General features: G+C 53.2%; 1 long non-coding RNA gene across 1 annotated transcript; it reads left to right on the top strand.

The window, feature by feature from the left end:
• The first annotated feature begins 9,118 nt into the window (after window positions 1-9,118).
• LOC125118872 (uncharacterized) lies at window positions 9,119-9,848 on the top strand. Its single transcript, XR_007132907.1, has 3 exons — window positions 9,119-9,150; window positions 9,309-9,574; window positions 9,660-9,848. It is a non-coding gene; the product is annotated as an uncharacterized LOC125118872 (long non-coding RNA).
• The last annotated feature ends 295 nt before the right edge of the window (window positions 9,849-10,143 follow it).

Below are 10,143 nucleotides of genomic sequence, written 5' to 3' on the forward strand. Positions count from 1 at the left end.
ACCTTTAATGGAAAAGAATCTGGGAGTTCCCAGTGTGGCTCAGTGGTTAATGAATCTGCCTAGGAACCGTGAGGTTACATGTTCAATCCCTGGCCTCCCTCCAGCGGGTTAAGGATCCGGCGTTGCCCTGAGCTGTGGTGAAGGTCACACATGTGGCTCGGATCCCGGATCCCACGTGGCTGTGGCTGTGGTGTAGACCGGCAGCTACAGCTCCGATTCGACCCCTAGCCTAGGAACCTCCATAGGCCATGGGTGCGACCCTAAGAAGACAAAAAGACAAGAATCTGAAAGAGAGTATGTGTCTCTGCATCACGCTGCTGTGCACCCGAGGCTAACACAACATGGTAAATGAACTCTACTTCAGTTTTTGAATGGTTAATAAAAAAAGAACATGCCATCGTCATTAGCTACTCAGTGGGATTATAAAAGCTACCCTGGATGTTTATTTAAATGTCATTCATTTAAATATGTTTCGGTAAAGAGGAATGAAGTACTGGTCCATGCTACATTTTGGATGAATCTCAAAAACCTCATCTCAGTAAAAGAAGTCGGACACAAGGTGTCGCCTATTGCATGATTGCTATCACATGAAATGCCTAGAACAGGCAAATCCATGGAGGCAGAAAGCAGATTAGGCATTGCCAGGGCCTGGGAGCCAAGGAATGGTGAGGGGCTTTCTGTTTGGGGTGGTGACAAGGATCTGGAATATGCTAAATGCCACTCGATTGTCTGCTTTCAGATGGTTACTATGGGTTTTTTTGGCCACGCCTGCAACATGTGGAAGCTCCGGGGCCAGAGATCAAACTCGTGCCATGGCAGTAACCAGAGCTGCATCCGTGACAACGCCAGATCCTTAACCCTCTGAGCCACCACGGAACTCCATACGATGGTTACTTTTACGTTATATGAATTTCACGTCAGTAAAACACTTCAAGTTGTTTTGGCAATTGCATAACTTTTTAGGGTAATTTAAAAATTTTTATACCAATGTCTTCATTTTAAATTTGAATTTTAGTATCCTGTTGTTTTAATTGGAATATACCCTATTTCATAGAATAGAAAGTCAATTTTTATTTATTTTTATTTTTTCTTTTTATTGAAATACAGTTGGTTTACAGTTGTGTTAGTTTCCGGTGTAAGGATGCCTTTTTAAGTGTTCCTATTTTTATGCAAGAGCTAACACAAGCACTCTCATACTCCAAGGTTTAACATTTGTTTATTTTTATTGATTGATTGATTTTTTGCTTGTTAGGACCACAGCATATGGAAGTGCCCAGGCTAAGGGTCAAATCAGAGCCGGAGCTGTGGGCTTACACCACAGCTCACGGCAACGCCGGATCCTTATCCCACAGAGCGGGACCAGGGATCGAACCCGAATCCTCATGAATACTAGTCAGGTTCTTAACCCACTGAGCCACAGCGGGAACTCCATAAAATCCCCTTGTTTATTAATGGCTTTCGTAACACACCAAACGGACACACTGTCAGACCCAATGTGGCTGGAAACAGATGGGCCAAGGGACAGGGTCACGGAGGGCCGCCTGGCGACTGCGTCCACACTGAGGCTTATCAAGCGGTGACCACACAGGCACCAATGCTTAGGAAGGGGAGTGCCACTGTCACCGACCCACGCGGTCCCCTATCAGAAACCTCAGTACCAACTGTTCAACACATTCTTCCTGTCTCTTGGGTTTTCTCTCTCTGTCTCTCTCTGTCTCTCTCTCTCTTTTTTTTTTTTTTTTTTTTTTGTCTTTTAGGGCCACACCCATGGCATATGGAGGTTCCCAGGCTAGGGGTCCAATCGGAGCTGTAGCCGCCAGCCTACACCACAGCCACAGCAACTCGGGATCTGAGCCGCATCTACAACCTACACCACAGCTCACAGCAACGCTGGATCGTTAACCCACTGAGCGAGGCCAGGGATCGAACCCACGTCCTCATAGATACTAGTTGGATTCATTTGCACTGGGCCACGAAGGGAACTCCTGGGTTTTCTCTTAAATATGGGACTGACAGAGCACTGGGGGGACTCTTTCCAGCCAGGCTGCTGCAGTGGCTCCCGTTCTGCACGTCCGCCTGCAGTTGGCCTGGGCCTCTCCTCCGCCCAGCGAGAGGTGGAGTCTATTTCCCCTTTTCTCTCTCTTCTCTCTCTCTCTCTTTTTGCTTTTTGGGGCCACACTGTTGGCATCTGGAGGGTCCCAGGCTAGGGGTCCAATCAGAGCTACAGCTGCCGGCCTACGCCAGAGCCACAGCCACGCGGGATACGAGCCGCGTCTGCGCCCTACACCCCAGCTCACGGCAACGCTGGATCCTTAACCCAGTGAGCAAGGCCAGGGAGCAAACCCACGTCCTCAGGAATACTAGTCGGGTTCGTTACCCCTGAACCATGACAGGAACTCCCATTTCCCCTTCTCTTGACCAGGGCTGGCCCTGCAACTCGCTCCAGTAGCTTGTAGCAGTTTCTGTATCTGCCCTCTTGAAATGCAGTCCCTTGGAGAGAAGTGCGGGCTGTTTCGCTTGAGGGGCCCTGTGGAGAGAAAGGCTCTGAAAGATGATTCGCCAGATGGAGGAGAATCATCGAACGCAGCTAACAGCCAGCACCCGGGCCGGACAGCTTGGGTGTTCCAGCTGAATAAAGACACACGAGGACCAGCTATCATGGACAAAAAGAAAAATCATTAAATAAAAAATAATAAAAAAGTTTAAAAATAAAATAAAATTAATTTGTCAAAAAAAAAAAAAAAAAAGCAGACACAGCAGGGACCCGACCCAATACCTGGTGGAGCAAAGAAGCGGACACACCTGAGAGCCAGACCAAGTCACAGAATGTACGCAAACGCCCAAGAATAGCCTGCAACCACCTGCTTCGCCCTGCAGAGGACCTTCTGGGGCAGGCTGCTGGCCAGAGAGCGGTGGAGCAGGACGTAATTGCAAAAAGACGTTCAGGGAACCCGTGAAATTGGTGAGGCGCCAGCTCTCATTGCCTGTCCTGGCACGGGGGGGGGGGGGCATCGTGCCCCGTGGGCCCTTTCTGATAGTCACATGGTGAAAGCTTTCCTCCTGCTCATCCTCCGTGTCTCCCCACACAGCCCACTGACATCAGGGACACCTTAGGTCTCCCTGGAGCCACCAGGGGAAGGGGCAGGGCTGCCCTTCGGCAGACGCTCCGGAAAACCTGAAGACAATGACTGCATCACAAAAGCCACCACTGTCTTTTGAGAGAGGAATGGAGGTTGGCGGTGTATTCACCTGACTCGCATTCTTTCACATTTGTCTTAGCATTCTGCCCTCAAATTCATGGCCTTCTCATTCCATCCCAACGGTTCTCAAAGTCCTCAGCAGTTCCAGCTCGGACTCAGAAGTCTAGGGCCTGAAGCCTCATCTAAATCATGCCTAATGGAGGTCCCGTCGTGGCGCAGTGGTTAATGAATCCGACTTGGAGTCATGAGTTCCGGGTTCGATCCCTGGCCTCGCTCAGTGGGTTAAGGCTCCGGCGTTGCCGTGAGCTGGGGTGTAGGTTGCAGACGCGGCTTGGATCCCGCGTGGCTGTGGCTCTGGTGTAAGCTGGTGGCTACGGCTCCTAGCCTGGGAACCTCCATATGCCACGGGAGTGGCCCTAGAAAAGGCAAAAAGACAAAAAAAAAAGACCAAAAAAAAATAATAATAATAAATCACGCCTAAATCTGACGTGGGTCCCACAAGACATCCAGGCCATCCTGCGGGAGATTCCTCTCCAGCTCTGAACCTGTAAATCAGACAAGTTCTCTGCTTCCCAGGCCCAAAGGGGGACGTCAGAAAGGACCGACAGGGCAGACATCAGATATGAAGCCTGGAGAATCATCTTTTTTTTCTTTTTGGCTGTACTTGAAGCATGTGGAAGTTCCCGGGCCAGGGATGGTACCTGTGCCACAGCAGCTACCCAAGTCACAGCAGTGACCAACGCCAGTCCCCTTAACCTACTGCTCCGCAAAGGAACTCTGAGAACTGTCTTTTGGATGGTTTTTTTCCCCCTTTCCAACAGCAGCCTGACTTCATACATTCATCACAAGAGGATGAATCAGCAGTGTCATTCATATATTACCTGGTCAGATTTTTTCACTCTTTAAAAACTAAAAACAAAGAGTCAAAATTTGAGATAAACGAGAGGTCTGGGGTTAAATTTGGAGAACCGTCTTTTTGAACACGATGCTCTGCCCACCAGGCCCACTGGAGGGGGAGTCCTGCCTTCCAGACACCCTGGGGCGTCCCCGTCCCCAGGGCTTTGCTGGGTGCAGCAGCTCTCCCGGGCTATACTTTGGGGCTCCGGGGGTGGCCCCAACGCCATTGCTCCACTGGGCCTCGTGCCTGCACAACCACATCCTTCGAAATCGCGGCGGAGGGAGCCACACCCCCAGAGCTGTGCTGGTGCTGTCCCCACACCTTGGGGTGGGGGCCATCTGGCCGGATGAAACCCAGGCGATGCCGCCCCCGGCTTGAAACCAGGGAAGCAGCGCTGCTGATCCCTGAACAGCCTCCGGGGTCCCTCCCTTGTCTTGGAGGGTGATTCTGGGGTCCCTTCCTACGTTCCCTCCTGTCGCCTTGCCTTCGATTCCAGCTGGGGTGGCTGAGGACGGCCCCGGCTCACGGCCACACGAGTCTCCTTATCGAAGGCTCGCCTGGTCCTCCTCTTCCAGACACACTTTCTCATTTTTGGCAGTAAGGGCAGGCTGAGGATTTTCCAGTGTTGTAAGTGCTGTTTCCCTTTCGATTCACTGTTCCAGCTGGAAGTCATGCCTCCGTTCTCATATGTCCCCGTAAGCACCAAAGACAAGGCAAAAGCCACACCATCGTCGCTTTCCTTAGGTGGCTCCTCAGCCAAATATCCAATTTCTCTGCTTGCACATGGGACCTTCCACCAAACACTAGCACAGGAACACAACTCGGCCAAGTTCTTTGCCATTTTGTAGCAAGGGTGGCCATGCTTCCTCCTCGCCCTGTGGGGCCCCCTCGTAATGGCCTTTTGCAGCCACACTTGGAGCGACATTCTGCTCGCGAGCCCTCAGGCTCTCTTTAGGTCCCGAGTCCTCGTCAGAATCGCCCCAAACTCTTCCAGCCTCTATGCATTACGGGGTTCCAAAGCTGCTGCCACATCTTTAGGTGTTGGTGACAGCCGCGCCCCTGCTCTTTGGTACTCATTTCTCGTCCTCAGTCCATTTGGGCTGCTGTGACGCAATCCTCCAGAGGCTCCAGTAGCTTGTAATCCACAGACACTGATTTCCCACAGAGCTGGGAGCTGGATGTCGTATCCTCGCCTGGCAGAGGGGAGGGGGTCTCTCTCAGGCCCCGAGGGTTCCCCCCTTATGATTTAATCACAGTCCAAAGGCCTCACCTCCTAATATCAGCACATTGGCCATGAGGATTTTAACTTATGAATGGGGGGAGCACAAACATCCAGGTCATAGCAAAACCGTAAGACACGCAGAACTGATCTCAGGTGCAGTTTATAACAAGTCAGTGGAGAACTTGACCAAAGGCGGTCGGCTCATCCCTAACCGTTGTGGTGCCGAGGGGTGGTGCGCTTCTTCCCAGGGGCCACTGGGCTTCAGAGCCAAGCTGTTATTTGCATCACTCGATCCAAGTTGGTCCTCTGGATAAAACGAACTGGTAATCGCCGCCTCACCAGAAATGCCACTTTTAAAGGTAAAGTGTAATTTATCAGATTCAGAATATGGCTCGGGGTGTTCCCTAATGACGGGAAAGGTCACAGCCTTATGGAGAAGCAAGCCCACCACTCCCCCTGAGAAAGGGGGGGCACCTTCATTTGGACCCAGGGGGGACAAGCTTTCTGTCTTTGGCTCCCTCCATCAAAGGTAAAACCCTTTCCAGAACAATAGAAACAAAGCAGCGCATCTCTTGTCGCACTGTGTATACAAGGAACACACACGGTAACGGATCAGGTGAATACACACAATAAAACCACAGAGCCCTGAGCTCCTGGAAGTACTACTGTTGGAAGGGAGTCTCCCTGGATTTCTGTTCGGAGTTTCTTTCCTGACAGGGACGGACAGTCAGAGGGAGTCACGTTGCACACACACATCTTGTTGACGACTGTAACTGCATGGAGATGGTGTAAGCTTTCGTCTGATTCCCACTGTCCGTGAGAGTGAAAATTTAAAAACAGTAACTGGACCACAAATGGAATTGATGATGTTTGTGCAATACTGACAGTGAAGACAATGACCTAATGCGCTAACACCCGGAATTGGACACCAAGAAATGGTTACCATGGTACATCTTACTATGAGTATTTTACCACAATTGAGAAACTAATGTTTTCGGAAGTAAAAAAAGAAAGCTAATGAAGAGATTTCCGGGTTCAGGTAGGAATAGGGAGGCAGCAAAAAGTTCGAATTCCCCCACTTCGAAAAGCAAAAAAACACAAGAAGAACGACTGACACTCCCCCACCCCCAATGTACACGTTTCGTGGAACCAGGAAGCGCAGACAAGCTGGCAGCCAGAACAATCTGTAGGACCAGAAGCCACTAGGGTGTGGCAGGGAAGCGGCGCGGTAGGAAGGGTCCCGGGCGTCCCCAGGACGCACCGGCTGGGCTCCACCCCCGCAGGACACAGTCCGATCCTGCATGGGGAAGCTGGAGGGGATCGGAGGGGGTCAGGGCGCGGGCCGGGCAGGGGCACCGCCGAGGAGCCGGGCAAGCGGAAGCGGCCGCCGAGGCGGCTGGGCGCGCGGCGCGGCGGCGCCAGAAGAGGGCGCCCGAGAGCCGGCGCGCAGGCCAGGTGGGTCCCCAAAGGGTCCCCGCGCTGAGAGGTAGGAAGCCCGAAGTCGTTCCCAAGCGGCGAAACATTCCGCGCGCCAGGATGGAGTCAGAGATTTGCACACGCTCCGTTGCTGGCAGAGATTCCTTCTGAGGCTCGATTTGTCGCCGGCTTGGCCAGGGGACGCCCCTCCCTCTGGTTCCTGCGTCCTCTTCCCCCGGGCCCCACCCGCAGCGGCTCCCACCCAGCTTCCTGCAGCCCGCGTGGTGCCGCCTGGCCCCAGGTGGGCAGGGGCCGCTCCCGCAAACCCCAGGGGGGGCCAGAAGTGACTGGCTCTGGCGCAAAGCAGCTTCGAGCCTAAAGCCAAAGGCATGGTTGGCCTATTTGGAGTGGTGACGAGCTGGACACGGAGCGAGACCTGAGAAGGGGCAGTGCCATTGTCAGAGACCCGCGCCTTGCCCTATCAGAGCCCTCAGTGCCCACAGTTGAACACCTTCTTCATGTTCGTGGGGGTTTCTCTTAACTGCAGGGACTGACGGCGCTTCTCCCTGGACGGGGGGCGGTTCACTGTTTCCAAAGATTATTTTTAAAAAAATTTTTTTTTGGTCTTTTTAGGGCCGCACCCCCGGCATATGGAGGTTCCCAGGCTAGGGGTCGAATCGGGCCTGTGGCCACTGGCCTACACCACAGCAACGCAGGATCCGAGCCGCGTCTGCGACCTACACCACCACTCACGGCAAGGCCAGATCCTTAACCCACTGAGCGAGGCCAGGGATCAAACCTGGGTCCTCATGGATGTTAGTCAGGTTCCTTAATCACTGCGCCACCACGGGGACTCCCAAAGATAACTTTTACCATTTGAATTTTGTCCTGCAGAAACACACGTTCAGCATAGACGTCATGTAGTTGAGAGTCTAATGGAGAATAGTTATTTTTAAAACTGGATTTGTGGTCAAGTACACATAACGCACTTCTTGTGAAGCAAAACTGAAACTCTTCTCCATGAAACACTAACTCTATTTCCCCCTCCGCCAGCCCCTGGCCCCCCACCCCCCACCCCACTCTGTCTCGATGACTTTGACGATTCTGGGGACTTCGCAAAAGTGGAATCATAGAGTGTCTGTCATTTTGTAACTGGCTTTGGAGAATATCTTTTTGAAGGCTCTTTATATCCAAAGTACATCATTTAATTGCAGTGGAAATTTTGTACAGTGTAAGGCTTGGCTCTGAACTGGAGTGTCACTACGGATGAGATTGGAAATAAGATCCTTTTTTGTTTCCCAAGTAAAAAGAAGAAAAATAAAATTTAAAAGACAAGGGAAAAGAGACAAAGATAGAAAAAGCAGCAAAAGCCCAACAGGTTTTTCTAGAGTAAAATTTCAGAATACGGTAAACCAATAAAACGTGGGTTTCTTCTCAGCGGTGATCACGTGGCTGCCGCAGCCAGCGAGATTGGGGGGGCAGAGGCCTGGCAAGTTGTAATCCATTCACATTTCAGATATTCGCCCCGAAACTCTCTGGCTGCCACTGGTGACTTCTGATGTTTGTGTGGGAATACAGAATTCTGGAGCTGGGCGAAGCTGAGAGAGAGGAAGTCACACCCAGGCGGAATATCAGCGTAAGGCTTCGAGATGGGAAGGAGAGCAGAGCCCTTCCTCGTGGGCAGCTTTGACCTTCGATTTTCTGTTGCCTCTCGGGCTCATTTTGGTAATGTGTGTTTCTCTAGGAGCGTGTCCATTTCGTCGCAGTCTTCACCCTGATTGGGATAAAGCTGTCAAGTGGTTGTCTTCGAACAACCTCTGTGCGCTGAGGCGGCGGCTCCCTTTCGGGCCTCGTACTGGCCATTTGCGCTTGGACCCCCTGCACCAGACAAGCCCCCGCTGCCCTGACCCCGCAGCTCAGGACGGCTCCATCCTTCTCCTTGCTCAGCCCCAAGCCTGGGAGTTGGCCTCCACAGCTCCCTTTCTCCACCTGCTTCCACCCAAGGCGCCAGGAAACGGCGAGCTCTACCTGCCGCACTATCCCTGTCACCAGCCTGCTGGCCCCTCCCCGATAGGAGCCATCCCACTCTGTCGCCTGGATCCCCACAGGACCTGTCACCTGATACCTCTGCTTTCTCCCTGGCCCCACCACTCTCAGAACCAAGCCACAAGCAGAGGGAGTTTGTTAGCATCTAAATCACTTTTGTTCTTTTCTTCTTTTTAGGACTATGGCATCTGGAGGGTCCCAGGCTAGGGGTCCACTCGGAGCGGCGGCTGCCGGCCTACACCAGAGCCACAGCAACACGGGATCCGAGCCTCGTCTGTGACCGACGCCACAGCTCACGGCAACGCCAGATTCTTAACCCACGGAGCGAGGCCAGGGATCGAACCTGCATCCTCATGGATCCTAGTCAGGTTCGTTAACCGCTGAGCCCCGCTGGGAACTCCTGATGTGCTCCCTCCCCGGCCTGGCACCCCCACCCCCACATCCTGTTTTCTCTTTCCTGCGCTCCATCCCACGGGTCACAGCTTATTTCTTGTGCCTAGTGGCCTTGTCGTGGTCTCCCCCTCAGCTCGAATGGCAGCAGCGGGAGGGCAGGGATTCACCGGGCACCTGGAGAGCAGCGGGGCCGCCGCGGGCGCTTGCTGGGTAGCTGCGGACCGCAAGGACGACTGCACTGGGAAGGAGGGCCTCCAGAGATGGTGACAGACTTGCTCAAGGTCGTAGAGGGTGGCTGAGACAGCACTTCCGGAGGCCGCGGCAGACGAGCTGAGACTGTGGCCCTGCCTGGGCGCCTGCGCGCTAGACGGAGGAGGGAAGCCCCTTGGTGGCTGTGAGGTGAGGGGGACATAGTGCGACAGTCGCGGAAATGGGGAAACAGCCCTTGGATTTCGGCCCTCATATCCGTGGTGCATGTTTACAGATCTCTGACGTGCTTAAGTGGGGAGAACTTTCCAACAGAAACCAACAGGGAGTCATACTTGACCACAGAAAAATGAAGATTCAATGTCTCTAGATCTTTCCCAAACACGACGTCACAGGCAACGGACGATCTCGGAAAAGACAGGTGCTGTGTGATCCCACCTGTACCAGGTGCCTGGAGGAGCCAGATTCCTAGGGATGGAGAGCGGGGCGGGGGGCGGGCTGGGGGCGGGGGCGGAGGGGGTTCGCGTCCAATGGGGGAGGAGGAACCGACCCCTGGCGATGGCCATGGTTGCGCAACCATGGACTTCATTCTGCCGGCTGTACACTCAGAAATAGCGCACATGGGCTTTTTTTTTTTTTGCCTTTTGAAGCCACACCCGCGGCGTATGGAGGTTCGCAGGCGAGGAGTTGAATCGAAGCTGCAGCTGCCGGCCTGCACCACAGCCACAGCAATGCCAGGTCCTTAAGCCACCGAGCGAGGC

Source organism: Phacochoerus africanus, chromosome X, assembly GCF_016906955.1.
Source record: "Phacochoerus africanus isolate WHEZ1 chromosome X, ROS_Pafr_v1, whole genome shotgun sequence".
Lineage (NCBI taxonomy): Eukaryota > Metazoa > Chordata > Mammalia > Artiodactyla > Suidae > Phacochoerus > Phacochoerus africanus.